The sequence below is a fragment of the Actinia tenebrosa genome, unplaced genomic scaffold (assembly GCF_029948245.1).
Source record: "Actinia tenebrosa isolate PJP-AT-01 unplaced genomic scaffold, QUT_ActTen_1.0 PGA_scaffold11__36_contigs__length_13525064, whole genome shotgun sequence".
Lineage (NCBI taxonomy): Eukaryota > Metazoa > Cnidaria > Anthozoa > Actiniaria > Actiniidae > Actinia > Actinia tenebrosa.
In genome coordinates this window covers 11,665,797-11,690,960 of record NW_028292571.1, presented here as the reverse complement: position 1 = coordinate 11,690,960, position 25,164 = coordinate 11,665,797, and the positions used below count along the sequence as shown (strand labels likewise).

The window sequence follows — 25,164 nt, the reverse complement described above, 5'->3', positions numbered from 1 at the left end:
ATTCCCGTAGCCCTGGCCGCCTCGTTGTTCAAAGCCACGATGACCTGGGGGAGCCTCTGAGTCCATTCCCTGTTGCGTTTGGAGGGATCTTCCAGCTCTTTCCAATACTGGTACCCAAAGAGACGCTCGGCCAGGGTCTTATTGAATCTTTCGACGATGCTCTGGCCCCTGTGGTACTCAGCTTCGGCTCTCCTAATCTTGGTGCCGTGGTCTTTCAGGGTCTTGGTAACCACGCCCATGAACTCCGTCCCCGCATCCACTTGCCGCAACTTAGGCCATTTCAAGACGCGCTTATAAATCCTACCTAGGGCTTCTGCGACTTTCCCAGAATCCATGCTGGTTATGGGTTCGGCGTCCTTGTATCTGCTTGCGATATCAACTACAGTCAAAGCGTACCTATAGGTCTTTCTTCTCACCTTGTCGTGCGGTAAGAAAAGCAAATCCGCCTGATGAACTTCATTGGGGGTATTTACGGTGAAGCTGGGCCTGGGAATGTACTTGGGCACGGGAAGATAAACCTGCCAGAGGGTTTGTTTTCTTAGCCAGTTCTTAGCCGTTTCTTCTGATACCCTGGCCGCGGTCGCGAGTTTCTTAATAGCTGACGCTCCTCTCCAATAGCCCTCAGGCCCATAGTAAATCCTTTTGAGTTTGCCCTCTACGCGGCCCATTATATGAATTCCAAAACAAGATTGATCTTGCGTCCGTTGAAATCCACCGTCTTTCCGTCCACTTTAATGGTGATGTTTATGCTTTCTACCAAATTAGACAAGTCATAGCTCAAAGAAATGGGAGTGTATTCTACTGGGTCAAATGGATTACCTTTGGGCAGAAACTTGGACATAAGAGAAGACTTTTCTCCATTGTTGTAACTATGGACCAAGTCGCAATAGACTTCGTAAGAGGATGCGACTTTCCATTTCACAGGTATGGCCGTGTCGGTAATTGTTTTGCCCGAGGCACATAATAAAGATCCCAATGGGTCAAACTTTCCAAAAGTTACTGAATAGTTTGGCATATTATGTTTGAGGGTCATTTCGTGCGGTAATCCCGTGGTGAGAGTATAACCGCGCTTGGCGAGCTCCTTAGCAAGGGTGATTGGCGTGTAATGTCCATCGGGCAGCATTACGCCTTGATAATTGCCGCCGCCTTTATGCTCAGTGACCAAGGCATTGACTAAATTATACCAAGAATTGTATAAAGAGCAACTAACCAGCCGAACCTTACAGGCTTTGATGGGAGGATTTAATAAGTGGTAAAGTCATTCTTGTCGCTTTCCAAAAAGACGATCATTATATTCTAGGCGCCAAAGGCGCCACTAGAGGCTAAGCGTAGCTTAGACTAAGTACGCCAAAGCTACGCCTCCTGCCAGCCCTGCGACTCCTACAAAGACCAATTCATTGTCTTTTTGTTTCTTAGAAGGCTGGTAGTAATTCTTGAACTGGGGCTTTCTCAACCCCGTCGATGCCGCGGGGTGTGCTTGCGCATAGAGTTTAAAGGCGTAGTCTGTGTTTTCGAAGTTCTTATCCGCCTGCATTTTGTCTTGGTAGTTCTTGTCCAACCAATCCCTGTAAGCTTGTCTTTTTTCATTCCAAGCTGCCACGTCCCTTTGATACTTTTCCAGCGCTAAGTCGTGTCTCTTCCTTTCGGCTTCGAGACTACTTCCACCAGTTACCGCTTTTTCTATGTACTTACCTGCGTAACTAGCGCCGGTGAATGCTAAAGCAGCAATTAATGCACCCCCTATCGCAGCCATCTATACATTAGGGATGTACTTTTCCTTCCGTAGGTAATCCTTTACCATGATAGCCCCGCCTACGGCAGCGGTCATCTTAGCAAAATTAGCGAAGCTCGTACTTGGGTCTTCAGTAAAGTCTTCTTTGAGCACTTTCTTACCTACCCAACCAATACCCGCAACGATGGAAGTAATGATAGCTGCCTCTTCAACAGTTTTCAATAACGCGGTTGACATTATATTACAAAGCGAGAAGGTTATTCCATCACGGGTATTTTGCTTCTCTTAGGTGGCTCCTGCGTCACATGCACAGGTTCTACCTTTGGCTTTGCTGCCTTCCATTGTAAGTAAAGGCTACCTGCTGCTATGATGACTCCCAACGCGCCAATGACGTATCCCGGATTGATGGAGGATTCCTCTTCTTTCTCTTTCACCTTTTCCTCTTTCTTTGCTTTGTTCTTCTTATTCATCTCTGCGAGCTTCTTTCCGGCAGCGACTCTGCCTGGAGATTTAGCCTTGGTAATCTTCTGCTCGGGTTCCTCCGCCTCCATTTATATCTAAGGACTTGAAGGACTTGATAAGTAACTTAATAGGACTTGACTAAGTACTTGAGGACGACTTGACTAAGTACTTGAGGCGACCTGGGTAATTCCTGAGGACGACTTGACTAAGTACTTGAGGCGACTTGATCAGGTACCTCAGCAAGTGCTGCCTGGAAGACCTTTTCAACGTCCCTGTCCTTCTTAAAGTCCTTCCAAGACGTCGTAAGTTCCTTCAAGTCGACATGCTGAGCTACGTGAAGTGCCGCAGAGGCGACTGCCATTAACTTACCGCACTTCAAAGACAACCACCCGCAGGTTATTTTAAGTTCTTGGGCGATGACATAGTCCTCGCTAATGTCCTTCCGTAGTTGCTCCACGTCGTCTATGGGCAGCGTAAGTCCAAGTAATTTAGTCGCGAACTTAATGGCGGAATCTGCTACGGCGTCCGTGATCTTACTTGCAAGGGCGGCCTCGTACCTCTTATGGAACTTCTTAACCTCCTCTTCCGACAACTTATTAACCTGCTCATGGGTAAGTTCCTTGCCTATCATTTCTTTGCACTTCCCAGAAGACACCAGGATGTTAAGTTGTTCCTTAAGGTTACTTTCATCTAACTGTGTGGGGACTTCTATCAACTGCTCAATCTCCATATATGTTAACATCATACGGAAACCTCAAAGAGAAGATCATCTTGGAATGTTGGTGCATTTTTAAATGCCGCATGTATTCGTGTAACTGTTCCTTGGATATCTCACCGCCGTAGTCGCTTAAGATGGTTTCCAGATCAGACTTGCTCGGAGTATAAAATACGACAAGTGAACCTATGTTTTCCCTGAAGGGCTTAGAGACGCTGGTAAGCTGCTGCGAGAGCAACCAAACGCTAATATTGTCGTGTCTGCCGCTAAAGGCGAGTTTAACGAGCTCTGATGTGCGTCTTTTTACGTCGTCCCCACAGGCAATGTCATCCAGTATGAGGACGGTTTGCGTATCTTTAGGGAATTGTTTGTGCCAAAACTTAAGATGCCCAGATAACTCATTAGGGTCTAAGATATCTACGAAGAAGTCGTTATCTTTCGCGCCTATGCCCGTCCAGGTGCGGTTATTCACGTAGGCAGGGCATAATAGCACAATATAGTCGAAGCGGTATCTAAAGGGTCCTAATAGCTGCTCTACCACGAATTGGGTCTTTCCGCAGCCGGTGGGTCCTACTATCAGAGCGTTACAAGGAATATGGTTCGGATCCATTATATCCCTTCTTTCGAAGGGAACTTGTTCCCTGATATATATGGAGCCCGTGGAAGCAGTCAAAGCAATGGTTAACGTCGTTAAAGAAAAGTCAGACCTGGAGAGGACGGTCGAAATGCAAAGGGAGGAGATAGGCCGGTTGAACGAACGCGTAAAGGAGCTTTATGAGGAAATGTGTGGTCTAAAGCGCGCAGAACGGTTTGGCGCGCTGATAACGATGGCAACGTGGGCAAAGGAGTCAGTCGTGGACTTCATGCGCTACCCAATCTAATGTTAAGAGCTCCTAGAAACCCCCTCAGAATGTTAAGATATGGTTAAAATATTGTTAAGGAAGGTCGGAAACTATTTCAAAAGATGCCCCAGAATGTTGCGTAGGGGTTAAGACTTTGTTAAGGAAGGTCGGAAACTATTTCAAAAGATGCCTCAGAATGTTGCGTAGGGGTTAAGACTTTGTTAAGGAAGGTCGGAAATTATTTCAAAAGATGCCCCAGAATGTTAAATGGAGGTTAAAATATTGTTAAGTATATATGGACTGCTTGAAATGTAAGAAGGTATTTAGTACCAAACAAAGACTGCAATACCATGTTTGGCATGAAGTTTGCACAAAGGAGCCAATCAGTAAGGCCTGCAATGACTGTAACAGGGAGTTCAGTACCTTACAGAAACTACAGCAGCATGTTAAGAAGGGCGTTTGCCGTAGGACAACAGAATGTAGTTACTGTGCTAAGGTTCTTAGTAGCCGCCAACGTCTTCAGACACATAAGAAAAGACACGAAAGGACATACCGATACCTTTCAGAGAAGTACGATCTGGAAGGAGTGGATTGTTACCAATGCGGCGATCTGATGAGTCGTTGTGAACATAGAGATGATTACCTAAGGAATCGAATAGACTACTTTAGGAAGATAAGCAGGACATTACCCCGCTTTGATACCTTAGAAGGTGTCCCATGGACTAACAGGGAACATTGGAGGCAGCAGTGTGCGACCTGTGGATGCGTAAGAGAGGAGGAACACATATTCAACTGTCTCTTAACAAGAATTTAACCACACCTTAACATTCTGAGGGGGTTTCTGACAAGGATATATGATAGCCTACGCAGCAGCATCTCTTGGAGGATTCCTAATCGCCCTTTCAATATATGGACTGTATTACATGTGAACCCCCTGCAGACTGCATCGTTAAAAAAGAGTCGCCGAGCACTGCCGACGACCCTACTTTAAATGCGCCTAACTACATAGAGGCGAAGGAAGGACGCACTTTGCGACGTCAAACGCCCAGCGACCATCCTTCTTCCCATACGACCTCAGATGCGTAAACTCCTGCCCCTCTATCACGTATCGGACGCGATCCGGCGCCCACAGGCTGTACGTAACACCCTCATGCGCCAATAACAACCGTAGCCTGTCAATATCTTCAAAGGCTACATAATTTTTTATTTCATACGTAACGCCCTCCTTTAAGTCTCTCCAGTGTATCTGCCTTACGGCCTCAAACTCCATATATTCTATGAAACATTTTAAGATGCGTCTTTAAAGTGTCCGCGTTCTTAAAGCGCTTACAGCACCACCTACATGGTAAACGCATTCCTTGTGCATACTCCGTGATGGCTCTGCAGATGTCGTCGTAGTCGTTACTGATCATTACTTTATAACCATTTCTTTCTTATTCGTGCAACAGGCGACGTTGGTCCTCAGATAATACCCCATTGCCTTTAGGGGTCTTCAGCTCTACGCAGAAACCACGGTATCGCACGTGTGCATTAAGAATTAACAAGTCGGGCTGGCCGCGTTGATATCCTTTCTGCCAGCACTTTATGAGTTTGCCGTCCGAATCCTGCAGTTCACCTAGACCAGGGGTCACGAGCATTTGGGGGTAAAACCTGCGGATGTAGTCCACTACCTTTTTATGCAGGTCGAATTCATTTTCGATCTTAAATACCAACTTGTTAGGACTGTTAAAACGCCGCTCTATTTCATACTTGCCTGTCTTCCTTAATGCTGGCAAGACCTCCTCGAATACCCAATCTTGGAACTCTACGGCCTTGGGTAGTTTGGAGCTAAATATCAGCTGATACAGACCAGGCTCAGAAATGAACATGGAATGTGGTTCCGTAGTAGGGGAGCGGCGATTTGGAGCCCCTTGCAGATCGACCCATCTTTTCTGGTATTTCTCAGACACGTGTGCTCTAATAGCGTCCCTGGAACGTTCATAGCCCAACGCCAAAGCCACTTCCTTCGCCTTAAAGTACAAAGTTTCGCCTTGCACTATGCATTGCAGTTTGGTGTCGTTATTTTCAAATACGCGTAACATGGTATATTAGACAAATATTTTAATAAGCAACGCTCTTTAGCTGATTCATTTCTACGCTTAGCTGCGCGTCAGACACCACGAAGACGTAGCAGTTTATCTTAGTCGAATCGCTGGCATGTTTGGTGCGTTTAATTTCCAATGTTATCCCATCCTGCGTATTCACTAGACGTAAACCCTGACCGTGCATAGATTCATCGTTGGTAGTGCGCATGTCAATCCATAACTCATACTTATCTGTGAAGAACTCCTTTGGGGCAATTTGGTCACCAAACTTGCGCGCGACTTCCCGGTACATATCCGCGGGCTTTATCCCTTGGGAGTAGACCTTGTTAGGCACTCCGTTAATACTAACACCTACGTTGGTAATGTTAGGATTAAAGAATACCTCAGAGTCACGCAATCCCGCGGTGTATGTCTTTGCGAACAGCAACATTAACCCTGTAAGGCTGCGCCTGGGAAGGTTAATGCTTTGGTTGATAACCTCTTCGACGTTGTTCGTAAAGCTGAACGTCTTGTACATTACTACGTGATCGTAAAGAAAAGCCTTCCCTGCACTGTATTCCATGCCGGCGCTACGGGCCAGCTCTTCGCTATATACCGTTTCGTACTGCAGCTCCAAGTTAGTAACGGAGTATGGGTGGATGGCTGAGGAACTTACGTCCTTTCCCTGCAGGATGTTCGTAGTATCTGCTAGGGTTACTTCGAACTGCAGTTCACTTAGCTGCCTTGGGTAATACGCGCCATGGTTCGTGATAACTTCGAAGTCCAACGGGATAACATATTTAGTACCGTAGGCCGCCTTTATTTCGTCTTCTCCCGAGGCGCCAGAGGCTGCGCTTCTTACCTTACGTATGGCTGCGCTTGCTATTCCTTGTTCTATCCTTTGCGCGCGGTCGAAGGCCGTCAACCATAAGTCTTTGTACGTGGTGTACAGATCGTACCTGTTCAAGTCCAAAAGGGATTCCCCGGCAAACTTGATTCTCATCTTAGAGACGAGGTTTCTGCCTGCGTTATTGACGACATGACGCGCGTCTGCGGTATCTGGCTGCACCGCTAGGTCAAACCTTAACGCCAAGGTGCCAGGAACCAATACTAGGTTATCCGTTAGGCGGGGTACGCCTACATACAAGGTTTTTCCTGGCTTTGCGCTAGAAGGTGTGAATGTAACCCGGTGAAAGGTGCGTTCCGCTTTCAGTCCGCCAACCTGCTTAGGTAGTACGTTGGGGTTTAACTTTGAGCTTATCATATATAATGGCGGCAGAAGGAACGACTTATGGTCCTCAAGAAGGAACGGATTTTGACCCCACCACCGAAGAAGGTCAAGTCGATATTAACGATAAAGAATTTGATACGTTAATCCCAAATGACGACGTGTCCCGCGAGTATATTTGGGATGGGCTTCGAAATAGGTTCGGAAGTAGGGCCCGCGAGGCCTGGCGTTCCTTAAAGGACAAGTGGCAATCGAGGAACCCAGGAAGACCTATTCCAGAGTATTTGGAATTGCAAAACTTGGATTCCACGGACCTAAGAACTGAAATGCTAAGGGGGCTTTTAGACGACGTAAGGGAGAAATTTCCAAATGTGGACTTGGCCCGCCTTAATTTCCAAACCGGAGATAAGGGGCAAATTCAAATCCAGTACCAAGGAAGGGATAAGTGGTATAATCTCTACCAAAGGAGAGACTCCGACAGGCTCACCAGTAATCTCCCAAAAGAAATCAAAGACGCATTAGGAAGGCCTAATTTGGTGGAAAGACTAAGAGAAAACGATGAAAACACCAGCGAAGCCTTTGAAAAGTTCAAGACCCTAATGCAGCGGCAACAAAAAGGTATCGAAGCGATAAGGGAAGTCGAAGGACTAAAGGAAACAATGGAGGAAAGGGAAGCAGATTACATGAGGCAAAACCGACTACTCCTCAATGCTCAAAAAAGAGAACTTGACGACAAAAACCAAAGAATGATAGAAATGAGAGAACAAACAGACAAAGCCCTGCGCGATAGGAACCAAGCCCAAAAAGCCTTCGAGCTCGCCCTGCAAGACCTCAATGTGAATAAGGAAGAAGCTAAGGACTTGCGTACCATCATAACCGGCTCTTTGGAGGAACGCCGGCAGTTGGTTGCCGAAATTAACACCAAGGAAGAGCAAATCCGGCAAATGAGCCAGGCTATTGAAGACCTGGAGGGGCAAATAGAGCGGCAGCAAGAAGTAGTTGCGAACCAAACTCGTACCGAAGAGGAAAGGGAGGCTGCCCAAAAGGAAGTAGAAACCCTTCAGGAGAGAGTTGCGGAATTACGGGCGCAAAAGGAAAACCTGGAAAAGGAGTTGGGGCTTACCACCAAGGAAAAGGTAAAAAGAGCTCTGGTGAAGTATGGTATTCCGCTGGCGTTTGCGGTCGCTATTTCAAGCGTAGTAGGCGTGATCTTGTCCGCACTTAAGGCTACAGGCGCGGGCGTAAAGAAATTAGGCAATGGGCTGACGGACTTGGGAAAAAAGATGGCAGCCGGTCTTCCTGGGCTGCTGGGTTCGGTTGTTTCCTTGGCACTTAGGGCCGGCGGTGAACTGTTGAAGTTCGTGGGTAACAACATTTGGATCTTGGTCGTCGCTATTGGAGTGGTACTCCTGAAGAAGATGAGGGGTTGATCTTATCCTTGTGTATTACTGGTGGCTTATCGTCGTCAGGCATCCGAGGCGTCCTCGACTGGGGATTAGTAAAGATAGTATTCGCACCGTCTTGATAATGCGGAACTAGCGGCAGCACACTCATGGTGCTAATGGGCTTATGATTCCAAACAGCATCCGTTGGAGGATCTTTTGTCGGGGCGGCATTTATCCGAAGGTAGGCAACGTCGTTGGGAAGAACCTGAAGCTTCGCATATTGACAATTGGCTATCATATGAAAAGTTACTGGCGTTAAGTCTTCTCCGCTTTTTGGAGGGGGCTCCGACGAGAAATGAACAATCGGCCACCATGTGGAAAGTCCAAACCGATAGATTCTCGGCGCTCTGGGGGTTGGGCTCTACGGAGAAATGCGCAGGCTCCCTGTTGTTCGTCTTCGCACGCATAGGCTGCAGTATGCCGTTGTCATCTAGAAACCTGAAGCCCACGTTGGCATGGCTGCTCGTGCCAATGCAAATACTACAAAGGATTAACTTCTTTCCCGAGTAGTTCAAATTCACGGACATTCCGGTGACATCAACCCAAGATGCCTGGTTGTATTTTTTCTCGCCTGTGTAAGTCGTATAAACACAATCTACTCCAGCTACGTAGGGGTTATTCATCGCCATATATAATAGCTCAGACCAATGCTTGCAGCTGTTAAGCCGGCTTTTAGTAAGTTATGGTTATATTCCTCGGGTATCGTAGGCAGGACCTTCTTCTTGATTACGTTCTTTGGTTTCCCTGCAGGATTCTCTACGTGCTCCTTCTTTGGCTTCTCCACGAAATGGGGAATGTTCCTAAGAGTGTCAGAGTTCACGTCATTCACCCCAAACTTCATATCCTTAGTAGCTCGTTGAAGTTTGTTGTTGTAACCCACGATGGAATCGGCGTTGATGACCAAATTACTTGGCATTAGCCAACAACCGGGCGACAAGGCGTAATCTAGCCGCACTTTAGATTGATGCACCGCAAGTTGATATCTTTGAACTGACTTAGAAATCTCATTCTCGATAACAGCGCTTTCGAAGAGGACAAGGAATACTTGTTGCGTTTCCTGTGACGCACCACTGGCATCTATGATGGGGCTGCGAGTGCTAACCTGTGCTCCTAGAATGCAGTAAACAAAGGCTTCAATGCTGCGGTTAATCCTTGCTAGGTTTTTCAGTCCAATGCCCTTTGCGGCAAAGAAAGGCGCCCAAGGATATTTCTCTTTGCTCTGAATGAAGTAGATTAGATTACCCTTTGTTCCGCTGCCTCCTAAGTCCGAGAATTCGTAAGAGCTAGGATATCCCATGCCCAGCGTTTCTATGCTGGCACCAACATACGAAGCATAGGTGTAAGTTTCTCCTAAACCATGGGCGGCACCCTCTTTGTTGCGAAAATCAGGGTTGGTAAGCTTAAACTCATTCCTTAATCGCTCCCATGCGACTTTGTCATATTTGTTATCCTTTGGGTTAAAGACAGTGTCACCAGGAAGCGGCGATCCTAACTCAAACAATATCCTACGAATAGTAAAGGCAACGTGAAATCGTAGGAAAGGAATATGGAACATATCCGCGGCTATACCACATCCTTTAGTAGCAGCCCAGACAGCAAAGTTTAATTGCTGTGGCCAATACCGCATGTTGGGACCTGATAACCATTCTCTGGATTCTTTCCCTGAGGTATGTTTCATGGCAGTTTCTCTAAAGATGTCTCTGACTTTTGTTTTGAAAGTCGTAGGACCCACGGGAATCTCCAAAGAGGTAACCATCTTAGCAAAGTCTTCCGCATCTTTGTTGTCGTAAAATGGGTAATTCTGGGTGGTCACTAATAGATTCTTTGGGAAGTTTGGCTCCTTTTCTACCGTCTTAGGATGCTCGGCGGTCGCCTTTGGCTTCAAATCCTCATTGCTGTACATTCTTTCGCCGTTGAAGTAAATCCCATCGGGTCTCCTTTCGAACTTACTAGGGTCTGCATGCGGAAACATCTTCCTAAAGGCCCTCCAGTTGGCATAATCCCTGTTGTCATGATGTGGCTGCTCCTCAATATCATTCCCAAAAGCGTCGTACATTAGTATATATAATGGATGTTATACCATCAGCACCTCCACTTTATCCTGAACTTCCTAAGGAACCTAACGAATTAAACGCTGAAAACTTTCGTCTTAATAAGTCAAACTTAATCCTGGCTTACTTGGAAGGGCAAACAAAACACTGCGAAAAAGTCCGAAAAAAGTACGTCAGAGCCCGGAGTACGCTACATAAGATTTCGATAACTTCAGGATCCATATCCGTTGTGTTAACGGGCTCCGGCGTTGCTACTTCGCTTACTGGGCCGGGAATAATCGTTGGAGTTCCTTTGGCCGGCGTTGGGGCAGCCTGTGGTATTATTTCAGCCGTTGCTACGGGCATTATGAAACAGTTGTCAAGCAAAATATCCAAGCATGACACGACAATAGCTCTGTCAAGGGCTAAAGTAAATACAATTACCGATCTTGTCTCAAAGGCTTTGCGTGACAGAAAGATAGACGACGTAGAATTCTCGCTTATTCTGGCCGAAGAAGACAAATACGAGAAATTAAAGTCGGACACAAGGAATAAAAAAACAGTCGTAAAAGATCTTTCCGAGGAATCTCGCAAAAAGATCTACCAGGAGGCAAAAGAAGAGCTTCAAAGAAAGCTTGCTCAGTAAACATCTGCTTTGAAAAAAGCGTGACAGGATTCTATTTACATATCGAACGTCAGTCTAGAAAATATGCAAATTAGAGTGTAAGACATAAATATAATAATTTTCACATACATAAGCGTCCAGATGTGTCTGGCGGTCGCTTGTGATCGTGGACTTTGGAGCTGGGGAGGCCTAAAGCCCCGAGTTCAAGCCTCGCTGTAGACGCATTTGGACCGGTTGCTGTGAGTGAAAAAAAAAGCCTCCCCCACTCACAGCAACCGTGGGGGGAGGGGTGGAAAAGAAAGAAAGTGCGATTCAACCCCGCGATGGGGGGTTTCGCGAGGAAAAGTTGGAAAAGTCAGGGGGTGTCTCGGGACGCTGTCCGGAGTTCACCCTCTGGTGGGTCGTAAGAAAGATATATGTGTATGTACTAGAGGGCCTCTGGCGCGGGATGAAATAAGCCCCGTAAGCCCAAAATGCAAAAAACCCCACTGGGGATAGCTTGGTGTTCTGCGCGATGCATTCCCCAGTGGGGTTTCTGGCAAAATAAACGCCAGTTTTGCATTTTTATTTTCTCGGAATCCATCCCAAGAGGGGGTGGTTGGGGTCTATTTCGTGAAATATTTCGTAGATTACGTCAGGGTAATAAGGAATATCCTTATCCAGCCGACGAAACATCCACTCGGCTCTGCTCATATCAGAAACCTCGGGAATAGACTTACCGGTAATTTCAGACAAAAGATAGGGAATAGCTTTGTAATATAAAAAAAAAAAAAACAAAAAAAAAAACAAAATCGTTAACATCAGAAATGGCTTCGTTCCTACGTCACATCTTTCAAATGATTTCTCTTATCTGGATTCACCTAAACTGGATTGTAAAATTGATTCATTTTCGCCTATCTCTATTGATGAATTATCAGCCATTGCGAAAAAGATGTCATCTAAATCCTGTAGTCTTGATCCTTTTCCTGCAAGTCTCCTACTTGGACATTTTGGTGCATTACTGCCTACTATATGTGAAATCGTTAACCTGTCACTTCAAACTGGTGTTGTTCCATCTTCTCTTAAAGTTGCTGTTTTAAAACCGTTACTGAAAAAACCATCTCTTGATCATGAAATTTTTGGAAATTATCGCCCTATCTCTAATTTAAAGAATATCTCCAAGATTATTGGAAAAGTCGTTTCCCTTCAGCTAAATGATTATCTGTCTCTGAACAATCTCCATGAACCATTGCAGTCTGCATACAAAACATTTCATAGCTGTGAAACTGCTCTTCTTCGAGTACAAAATGATATCCTCCACTCCATTGACAATCGTTCTTGTGTTGCCATGCTACTCTTGGACCTATCTGCTGCATTTGACACAGTTGATCATCAAATTCTTCTAGATCGTCTCCATACAAAATTTGGCATTTCTGGCATAGCTCTTCAATGGTCCAAGTCCTACCTCACTGATCGCTTTCAATTCGTTTCCATTGATGATTTTTCTTCTGAAGCCCTTCAACTTGATTGTGGCGTACCTCAAGGTCCTGTACTTGGTCCTTTGTTGTATCTCCTTTATACTTCTCCAGTAGCTGATATCCTCCGAATACACAGAATGTCTTTCCACCTTTATGCTGATGACACTCAATTATATATTCCTTTCTCCTGTAATGATGATTTGTCCCTTAATGATTCCATGAATCTGATTGAAAACTGTCTATCTGATATTGATGCTTGGATGACTACAAATAAATTGAAACTAAATAAAGGCAAAACTGAATTCCTGTTATTTTCTTCAAAGCACAGCCCACAGTTAACTCTTCCTTCTCTTCAATTTGGTTCTGATGTGATAATGCCCTCAATGCATGCTCGGAACATTGGTGTCATATTTGATACGCATCTTACTTTGGTTCGTCATGTGAATAATATTTGCAAGTCTTCTTTTTATCATCTCAGAAACATTGCTAAAATAAGAAAATACATCTCTTTGAAAACAACTGAAACTCTCGTCCACGCGTTCATATCCTCCAAACTCGACAACTGTAACTCTCTGCTCTTTGGCTTACCAAACAAACTCTTAGATAAACTACAATCTGTACAGAATGCTGCTGCCAGAATAATCACTCTTTCCCATAAACATGACCACATTACACCTATCCTCGTTAATCTGCATTGGCTACCAATTGAATCTAGAATCAAATATAAAATCCTATTACTTACTTTTAAAGCTCTTCATGGCCAATCTCCTATCTATATCCGGGAACTCATTTCAGTGTATAAACCGAACCGTAATCTTCGTTCTGCATCACAAGTTCTTCTATCAGCACATTCTTATAATCTTAAATCTTATGGTCATCGCTCCTTCTCTGTGGCTGCTCCTGAACTCTGGAACTCACTTCCAATATCTCTCCGAAATGCATCAAGTCTTGCCTCATTCAAAACTGAACTTAAAACTTATCTCTTCAAATTAGCATATTCTTTGTAAATAATTTTATTTTGTCGTTGTCTTTGTCGTTTGTTTACTAGCGCTTAGAACAGATTCGCATTTGCGCTTTATAAATAAATATTATTATTATTATTATTATTTCCCTAGTTTTAATTTTTTCAGCGTTTTCCGTAGACTTTGTGGGGTTGGCTCTTCTAAGTGGTCTATGATTTTCTTCCTTACTTCGTTGTTTAAATATACCGGTCGATAACCTTGGATATGACTCATCCAGTCCCTAAAGTATTTTATTCTCTTATAAGGTGTTTTCTTACGACCTCCATTAGCGTAACATTGCTCTTTGGTAGCATTTGGTACGGCATTACGAATATTCTTACCACACTCGTAACACTGTGCTGACGTGTCGTCTTCTATTTGCATTTTCTTACCACAACAAATATACTTATTTGGCTTAGTAGGTACAAACTTGGGTTTCAAGCACTTTACACAGAAATCATAAGCAAACTCTTTACATTCTTCGCACTCCATATATAGACTAACATATTTAACTACATAAACACGGGATGCGGGTAATCGCGGTACGAATCGAGGAATTCACTTTAGACGGGTAATCCTCCGGTGGTCGTTGCGCTGGAACCCCCATCCCCTATACTACTTAGGGGCCACTCTGTTTTTGCAAGGCTGAATTACAGTTTTGATTTAGCTCTTTCATTTGCTATTGATTGGATGCATTGTGTAGCACTTGGATCCGTGAAGTATGTCATGAATCTGTTAATAATAAACAACAAAACCAAGTGATATTGTATTGGTGGTACAAATACAATAAAGATTCTCTCGGAAAGGCTTATAGCAATCAAGCCTCCTGATATTGTTGGACGAAATCCAAGATCATTGAGTGAGGTATCACACTGGAAAGCTACAGAACTGAAAAACTGGCTATTGCACTACTCAATACCAGTAATGTATTCAACTTTGCATCCTTTATACTTATAATGCATTGGTCACTTCTAGTAGGAGCGTTGGCCATCTTGACCTCTGATTCCATCAGTCAACTTCAATTACAACAAGCTGATGCAATGTTGCAAGATTTTGTTTTTTTGGTGACAATTCTTTATGAGAAAACAAATTGCACCATGAATATCCATCTTTTGCAACATTTAGCAAACTATATGAAAAGAAGGGGGTCTTTGTGGGCATACAGCTGCTTTGCTTTTGAAAGCATGAATGCTTATCTCAAACCTCTTGTCCATGGCACACATCACGCAATGGAACAAATAGGATGTGCTCTTGGCTTGTGCTATGGCTTGACGCATTTTACAAAACGGACCATGGCAGACAACACATTGCCAAACGAAGTGAAAAGTACATTGAAAAAACTGTCTAACTATAATAGTGGAAGAAGCAAAGCTGCTATTAAAATTGAAGAAGGTTACTTGTCAAGAAAATACAATAAACAATCGTCTGAATCAGATAACATTTTAACTCTAGTCAGAATGTATCTCCTTGCTAATTTTCTCAAAAAAGAACGGACAAATGTAGAAATTTTTTCCATATTTGAAAATAAGGATGGACAGAGGTTTATTCTATGTTATATCGGCTTGACCGTATAAAAAAAACCCGACTGTTCTGTTATAGAATACAACCTCAATGAACAGACCCTCTTTGGACGAATTAGATGTTTTGTGAAAGTAGGCACAACTAACCTTTGTGCTTGTTATAGGTTTACACCAATACAGAAAAGTGACTCACCATTTCTCATTCGCAACATACTACTACCTAAAGGGTTTAGTGAAGCAGAAAAAATGGCTATTTTATAACTATAATTGAGAAGTATAAGGTAAACATCAAGGCGGAAATACGTAGAGGATGTGTTGTTATCTCATCCTGAGCAAAATCTAAATCATTAGAACTTTGATATTCAAACTAAACTATCGCTAATAAATGGATTTCTTACCTGGAAGTAAATTCCCTTGTGCTTTTTTCTCGACACAAACACAGTATAATGTTTGGCATATGATGTCGCAATAGCCAACTTCGTCAATTTAATTTGGTTGAGTCGTCAAGTATCAAACATTTTGAGTGGAGGCTCTGGGAAACAATAATAGAATAGCATCATTGTTTTGAATTGATCCCCGGAGCTAGCCTTGAGATATTCAGATTATTTCGTGTTCGATCATTCAACCGGAATATCGAAAACGGGCAAAAGAAATGAAGTATTTTGGTTTAAACATGGCGATTTGATTTGCAGAATAGATTTATCCTGTCGAGTTCATGACATGACATCGGGGTTTTATTGTAGGCTCTCGGCCAATGAGAAGCGAGGTAGAGTGCATTCAGTCAAACTGTTGAATAGTGCGCCAAATAATGGTCATGCTAATCCGGGGGGTTGTTTTACCAGAGAATGAGTGAATAGGCATTCATTTGTATCATCGTTTTCCCCCTTAGTTTCAAATTTAGTTGACGTCACCTAAAAAAGTAACTAACTTATCTAATTTAGGTGACGTACACTATTCAACAGTTTGACTGAACGCACTCTAGTGAGTAAAAATATAAGATATATATTTAGGCACTGCCTAAAAGCGGAGCTCTCGATACGGAAGTCACAGGGCAAGGGCGCTAGGGCAAAAATTACTTACTTCAAACGAAAGATAACTACAGATAATCCAATACAATATCAAGATTAGTGAAATATACCTCGGATGTCTTTCATTGAATTCGAAAATCTGGAGATTTAGGGCAAATCAAGACCAAAAAACAGACTTGAAAACTGGTTAATGTGAGCACTGAGAAAATATGCTTACTTTACTTACGTCTTTTACAGAACGAGACGAAGTTTACATTCAGTAAAACTTGACAAGAACAACTGAGACAAAATAGAAAATAATGCAAAAAGCAATGTAAAAAACAAAATGATGAATTTCTTGTCAGTAAATTGGCGTTTGTAAATGTTTTTCAATATTTTTTAGCTTTTTAAAGTGAAAGTCTAGGTCTTTATACAATAACATCTCTCAACAACACAAATTTAAGCTCATTTTTATAATCATACTTGTTCGAACTGCTAAATAAAAGTTAAATATTTGGAGTAAATTTATATTACATTCAATAATCAAATAAATTATCTGTAGAAAGATATAAAGAAGTAACGCTCATAGGCTATTCAAACCGTTTGACCTTTGGAATGAAAACGTCTGCATTACAACAGCAAACGAAGGAACACGGACACAAGATAAGTAAACAAGTATAACGTTAATTTAATTCAAATAATCGAAAGGAAAAAACAAAAACCTATAGAAATCCAACCACATTCGGTGTCCTAGTGCCCTTGCCTTGATATACATATTTATAGCTCACACGCTTGATGATTTATTTTTAGAAAGAAACCCTTAGTGTCGACGAGAAATCGAATACTTATCGAAAAAGAACCGATTGTCCAAACCATCCGCAGCCTGTATTTTAAAAAGATTTTTAAAGCTTGAATCGTTTCGCCAAAACCCTCGATGTATACATAACGGCAGCTCTTGTATTAATGATTTTTAATAGTTATTACTATTTTTAAAAGGATTCACCCTGGTAGCTTTGAAAGTGTTGATTCGATACTTGATCGGCTCTATAGCATTGTTAGCCTTTGTAAAACGGAATAAAGAATTGTTTATGAACGGAGTTTACCGTCTAATACGTGAATTGACTTTAACTATTATTATTCTGTGAGTTTTCCGTTGTCCTACATCACTCTCTCGCTTCTCATTGGCATAACACTTACAATTCTTTCGTTTGAAGCCATTTTCCTGGGTATCTTACAGATCGAAAACGTGAAAACGCCGTTGTAAACTACCAAGCTGACAGAAAACTGACAAGACTCTACCGATCAGTTATAGCTAGACTGAGCGTCCGCTCCACTCGCGTGCTTTGTAGGAGAGTGACGTCACGCGTAGGATTCGTAGGATTCCTACGGCCCATATATGGAAGTCGGAGAAAAGAAGTAATTTTTTTTTGGTTTCGAGTTGTGTCCGGGAAACATAATTTACAGTTCAAATCTTGACGTTAAAAATCTTACCTTAACAGTAATATATTCATTTTAAACGATAGGCCGGTGACACGTAAAGCAAAGAAAACACTGCTCTTATTTTCAGTCTAACAACTAGCATATACGCTGTATATTAAATCAGTCATAGTTTGGAGATGAGCTTTACTGATCTGGAGTTTGTATTTATTCTGTCTAATATTTAGGACTATGCTTCGGATGAATCTGAACACCAAAATGGCGAGAGTGGGGTAAGTGTCTGTGCAAAGCATTTCTGTATTTTTGTCAAACCCTTAACTAATTGCTATTCTTTGTTTACAGCATTCTGAACCTGATTCAAGTAGTTTAGATGAGTACTCTAGTAGTGGCAGCGAAAACGAGGTACTTTGAAGACTAGTTCTATAATATTATTGATTCATATATATAATTACATTTTTACTTTTTATCTTGTGCATATCTTTATTACTTTTCTTGACTTTCTTGAAGAAGGGCGAATGGCCGAAACATACATGTTTTTAGGAACAGTTAGAATTTGCCTGTTTTCTCTTTTTATTTACATATATATACATAAAGCCATTTGCAAAAATTATGGCCGCTTCCAATATAAATACAAGTATATCAAAAGCATATCAAAAATTATGGGATAGCCTCCCTGATATTTTTGTCAAGTTGTCTATCACTAGGGCTTTCTGAAAAAAACATTGTGAAAGATATCCAGCCCTGACTGATATACTTTCGATATACTCGTATTTATATTTGAAACGGCCATAGTTTTTGCAAATGGCTATATATATATATATATAATATGTGTGTGTGGGAGAAAGTAGGGAGTTAGCTAGAAAAATACTTGCCCTAGTACACAGGGGTGGTAGATTAGTAATAATGACCTTTAAACTCAACATAAACATTATAGACGACTTTTTCATAGGGTGTTTTGAACAAGAGATATTGCTTTCTGTAGACTTAGAAGAGCAAAACAAATTGTGAATATAAAAGCAATTTTTGACATGAACAAATGGGCATACCAAATGATTTTGTCCTGTATACTTGGGAGTTATTTGGAAATTCACCCTGATCCTTACCAAGTTCATATCTAAGTACCCCCTTCCTTCATGGAAGCCGATGGCAAGCTTATTTATTTATTTTTAATATAAGAATTTTTGTTGTAATACATATATCTGTATTTCAATTTCTTTGATGATCTATAGGTTTGTTCGCAGAGATTTTTGCTTTATCTTTAAGCTGCTTTATATTAATGCTTATTTTGTGTGAGGAATACGCAAGGCATGCACCCACATCCCTGTTCACCCAACTTCATCTGTTTTATTGACTTGACTCATTCAATTAGGGAGAATGTAAAAATTTTGTAAGTTGCCAAAGAAAGGGGTACAATCAGCTAATTCTATTTAGCATACAGTTCATCGATGCTTGTTCCACTTGTATCGCTGCCAATATGTGAATTTTTTAGACCGTTTATATTTGCATAACGCAACAGGCTCATTAGAACAAATGACAACAAATACAATATTATTGTAAGAGCAAAAAAGTAAAATGTGCCTTACCCTAAGAATAAATTTTGAAGGACTTAAAATCTTTTTGACCTCAGGAGTTGTATTAAGGATTTAAATTTTTAGATTTTGTGATATTTTCAAGCAAAAATCCCATTTAAATTTTTTTTTTAATTTTATAATTTATACAAATTAATTACACATAATTTTAGAAAGTTTCAGTGCAATCTTAACAATCTTAATATGGAGCAAACTGAATGATGCAAAAAATTTGCACTCACTGTTTTGAAAATTTTTTTTTTTGGTAACTTAAAAAGCATTGAAATGAGAATTTGACAATTTATTTAAAATAAAAGAGGTCAAACTTTCAGTTTCATTGTAACATATTTATAATATAATTACATTTGAATATTGACATTGAGACATACATATACATTATTCTCATCAAAAGAACCAGTTGCAAATTTAAAAATTATCCTGTACTTTATGTTTTTGATGTTTGGTTTTCCCCTTCTTCTTTATTTAGGATGCAGAATTCACAGACGCATTGAAGAGTATTTCAAATAGTGAAGAGATAAGAGTGATCTTCAATGAAGATAAAACCCCATCAGTGGTGTCTTTAGTTGATGATTTCAAAAAGATTGCATCTTCTTTAAGGGGTGAAGTCATTGGAAACCGCTGTCCACCTCCACCGTTGCTGCCGTCGTCATCATCATCAACTAGTGACATAGAAATTCTGAACTCATTGTCATCTATATCATCACGTCTAGACCAGTTCACTTCACATCTTCCAACTAATTTACCAGATCACACCAGCTATGACTCTGCTTGTAACGTTGCCCGCCAAATTTCATATTGGTCCTCTCTTTTTGTATCCATGTGTAATAGTAACTCATCGCCAACACCAGAATTAACACCTTCACCATCTTTATTCCAACTACCAGTCACACTTCTCCACCATCTACAATACTTCCATCTAACACTTCTCAGCCACAGCAACCATCCTCCAGCATCATACTGACACCACCTTTTCTCCCTGGACCTTCTAATTCTCAGCCACGGCCACTGTCCTCAACTACTTTTACTAAGCCACCATTCTCCAGCGTTGTACCACCACCACCATCACAACCTGTTCTGCCTGCCTCGTACGATACTCACCCACCATCCTCCAGCATTGTACCACCACCATTACAACCTGTTCTGCCTGCCTCGTACGATACTCACCCACCATCCTCCAGCGTTGTACCACCACCATCACAACCTGTTCTGTCTGCCTCGTACGATACTCACCCACCATCCTCCAGCGTTGTACCACCACCATCACAACCTGTTCTGCCTGCCTCGTATAATACCCAGCCACTGCCCTCAACTTCTTTTTCATATGACAATGCCACATACCACATGTATTTGACCTACCACAAAAACCACCAAACATTAAAAGAGTGGCTGGACAATCTCTTTATACCAAGGAATGTAAAAACTCTTGATGACGTCAAGGCTTTGTGGGAGGAAGGTTCTGGAGACTGCCCTCCCTTGTGTGAATGGACATCACAAATGAGATCACACAAGGGAGTGTATGGCAAACACACCTCCATATTTAATCAGAGAAAAAAGGTGTATATGGTATACAAAGACGCCAGTTTTAATGAGGATGAAATAAAGAGAACATATACCATAGATGAAGTTACTCCTGGAAAGCTATTTAAGCATATTTATGGCAAAAAATAAATTGTTTATTATGATACTTGTATATTCATATTTACTATAAGTTTTGTGTTTGTCTTTTGATTGGACATTTTTTGTATGGGGTAAGATAGGATTTCGGGAAGTGTACCTTATTTAGAGATTTTCAAACCTTGTTATACAGTCTTATAGTTGCACTCGTATATATTAGCCTTTATTGGCACTGAAAAGCGCACGCTAGTATGATATCGTATTTTACACAAGAAAACTCCAATTCTGCAGAGCGGAAATTATTATCCCATGTTAATAGCACATATTGACATATTGCAATTTTCCAAACATACTTTCGTGTGAATGACTTTCCAAGCACAGCCTATATACTTCCATGTGAATCTCACATTTTGCGATAACTCAATCTGTGACTTTCCAAGCACAGCCTATATACTTCCATGTGAATGTCACATTTTGCTATAACTCAATCTGTGACTTTCTAAGCACAGCCTATAGTACTTCCACGTGAATGTCATATTTTGCGATAACTCAATCTGTGACTTTCCAAGCACAGCCTCGTATTGAGTGATTTATATAAAGGACAATTGTATTATAAATCGCGGCGTAAAGGACTACATGTGAAGATAAAAAAGGGTGGAATCGTGTAATACATAGGGGATATTCATCTAAGTTTCTAGATAATTTTATTATGGTATAACTGAGGCACATGAGTCATGAATTTCTGAGGCAAATAATAAGGGTTTGTCATCAATCTCTGTGTATAATTCAAAGGTAATCATGAACGAACAAGAGGGTGGGTCAGTAAAGTTTGTTCAGATTTTTTCCTAGCCGACCACCGTTGGTAGAGACCAATTCCCTAATTCCACATATTGCAATACACTCGAATTGTGACTTATTAGTCGCGCTTTTTTTGAACATCCGGGATTGAAATTAGACTCTCTGCATGCAGACATTTGGTTAATTTGCCACTCCGAGCGGGCTGACAGGTAACGACAATTTGTCGTCCAACTACAAGATCGAATTTAGAATTTACCGAGTTGATTTATGCATCCTGAAGGTGGTGTTAGACTGGCCAACTTGCAACGCCGATTTTTCGCGCAATGCTCTTGCACTGCAACACTGTTGCTCCGAAAATCGTTGCCGTGCATGTGACATAGCGCCGAGGACGATTTTTCGCGCAGTATTTCACTCTGCAACAGGCCGGTTGTAGGTTTTTGATCTGGCTTCAAAAACTTGCAACGCAAGATGACTAATTTTCAGCAAATCGATGCATGTGTATCATGTGCAACATGTCCATGCGCCGATTTGACGCACATCAAAATGGCGCCGACTGTAGAAGAATTAAGTAAGTTTAAGAGAACCGCAACAGCAAAGATTGTCTAAAACCTAATGAAACGGATAAGATAAAACTTTTGGAGTTGATGAAAAATGATAAAATCAAGCCGTGAGTGAGTTGCCAGCGCGTGGACTGAATACTAAAGTAAAGGTTGCGCGAAAAGTTGTTCCCGTGTAACATGTTGAAAATAATCGATACAAATGGGGCAATAGCGTTCCGCGAAAAATTGGCGTTGTAAGTTGTCCCGTGTAACACCCGCCTTTAGGAAACTGAACCAGAGAGGAATCACTACACCGTGTCAGTGAACGAATACACTGTGCTAGTTTTTAAGATTAAACACAAAAGTGTGTATTACTCTCAATATAAAAAGGGCTGGAACCGTAACGTTCTGTCATTTGAGGTGAGGCAAATGCCACATTTTGCAATTGACTCAATCCGTGACTTTCACAACGTACTCTGAATGCCACATTTTGCAATTGACTCAATCCGTGACTTTCACAACGTACCATGAATGCCACATTTTGCGACAACTCAATCAGTGACTTTGGAAACTAGAAAAATGCGAAAATGGGATTGACGAACATTGAGACTCGCTTCTTTTTTCTCATTTTCTTACAAATAATTCCTTAGTTTAAATGTTTGCTTGTTAGTTTAAACGTTTGCTTGCTTTGGTGGTTCTTTGAAATGATTGAAATACCCGAAACCTTTTTGTGGCTACTGCCTCCTAGAGAGGCGAAGCCACTATGCCATCGAGTCGCGTAAGAAAGTAAGTAAGTCCGTAAGTAACACCCCAAGGAAGCCCAAACTGATGAATGAATAAACTTCGCAACCAATCAAGTAGCGACTCACGTTCTTCAATATCGATAAATTACGGAACCAATCATAGCTTGAATAACAAAATCTCGGTATTTCCGAACTGCAACCGATGTAGGGATGACGCATTTTTAAAAGCAGGATTGTTATCTTGGACTGTCTTCGTTCTTCGCTGCTCAAGACTATATCTATATCCTTTTATTATCATTGTTTGCCTTATCACATTGTCAAACTAATATGGGGATCCACCTGGCTATGCCTCGACCAATATATATCTCTCTAAAATCTTTCTTTATGTATAATCAGGGCAGTAATATTAGAAATATCGTTTATTTACTTTCTTTCCCTGGTCATATCAAATATGTAAAACCTCTGATTTATAAGAGGTACTTGAATGAAAACGCCCCGTTTTTTGAAAGCCCGAATATTTCAAATATTTGAAGATAATATGATCCAATTACTATTATGAAAGCCAGATATTCTAATAAAGAGTAATACGAGTGAAAATCTTAAATGTATAGAAAAAGCTACAAAGAATACATATATCAAAAGATTTTAGAGAATAATCCTAGAAAAACTGAGCGAAGGGGTAAAAAGTGTTTTGGGCGTAACCAGAGGTACTAATGCTAATGGTAGTAGCTAAATGCATACCATTATCTTATCATTTCATTGCCTGAAATCTCATATATCTATTTTTATATAGCTAATTGACCATTCCAATTGTAATCTAGTTTTCATTAGATATAAGCAATAGTAATTTGAAAAACTGATGTCTTGCTTAGTTAGTCATTCATTTTCTCTCTCAGGACAAGTTAAGCTAGTATTTTATTTGGCACTACATTCAAAGGTACATAAGTACATTTTTCTAAAGCTCAAATATCGCCCCCAGCTAAATTATGACAAATTTATGATCCCTAAACCATGGATTTTTCCTAGTGTTCTAGATCTCCTCCTTTTCTTTAAGTCACAGCTTTTTGTTTTAAGTAAACATCCAGCTAAATTTTAAAAATCTTAAAATAGATAGAGGCGACTTATTTTTTCAAAAACAGTTCACATAGTTGGCATTTGTGTAAGATGAAAACTCAAAACAAGACATGCAGATAATGTCATAATATATATTTTTACCCCTGCTACAGGCCTCGTGTACATGCCAGGAGCTACATGATATTCTTATGTGCATTAGCGAAGGATGCCTTTATAAAGGTGTTTGCAAAAAGCAGTATTTTCAAAGTGCTTAAAACCAGTGGGTGTGAAGGGGGGAGTGGTTATATCATTGACATAAAATGTTCTTGCAATGCTTGAGATCGAGTGACTTCACACACTAACTAAAGTATCTGTGTGTGAAATATTAAAAATATTATACCAACACAAAAAATTTACTTCTAGAATAAGGGACTTCCTTCAAATACCTTTATTGACATCTTTATCAAATACTACATAATAGTAAATTTCTTTCAACAGATCAAATGATCAGTATCATAGTTAAATTAGTTTTCAATAGTTTTTATAGCAAGGAAAAAACATCATTTGTCCACTGATAATCTTTAACTTTTTGAAATATATGATGTCATACTGTTGAATGAGTAAAACGAGTATTGGATAATTGACCACATCAATTTACCACAGTCTGAATAGCCAATAACTTGCAGTTTTAATGAGGAACTTTAATGCTGAGGTAAAATAAAGGTGACTGAATAACTTTGCAAATAGTAATCAAAAAAATAAAACAATTACCCTATTTTACTGTGACATCACTGCTTGTTTATGTGGGGGATAAAAGCACCAAATTCAATAGAAAATTCAACAAATTTGCTCCTAGTTAAACAGTTTAATCTAAAATGGCCTGGTTTTCAGATAAAATATGTACTAATATTCTTAGCTTTTGCTGGCTTTTCTACTTCTCTTTGTGGATTGATACGGGTTTTAGAACAATTTTCAGTGAATTTGTGTTGATTTGATCCCCTCTGATGACCATGATCTTTAATAATATAAACAATAGATTGTTTGGATGTGACATCATAGTGAAATAGGGCAATTATCAGACTGAGTATGATATGAAAAGTTATGCTTACTCTCACAAAGAGTTATTTTTTACTCAGCCCAAAACTTAAGTAGATAAGCTCCTCTTGATGCATGGGTTTTCATATCATACTCGGTCTCGTCCAACAATTGCTAATAATTATTTGTCACTATCATTTCTAAGACTTTCATCACTATCACTGCTAGC

The 25,164-nt window shown here is 40.9% G+C and overlaps 1 protein-coding gene across 1 annotated transcript in view; it reads right to left on the bottom strand.

Annotated features, from left to right (window-relative positions):
• LOC148912576 (uncharacterized) overlaps positions 1 to 17,455 on the bottom strand; it is a 39,241-nt gene extending 21,786 nt beyond the window's left edge. The window contains exons 1-2 of the mRNA XM_089027555.1: positions 17,325 to 17,455; positions 15,519 to 15,652 (exon numbers count right to left, since the gene is read on the bottom strand). The gene's annotated coding sequence lies outside the window, so the exon portion shown is untranslated. The remainder of the gene's footprint in view (positions 1 to 15,518; positions 15,653 to 17,324) is intronic.
• Positions 17,456 to 25,164: the final 7,709 nt, after the last annotated feature.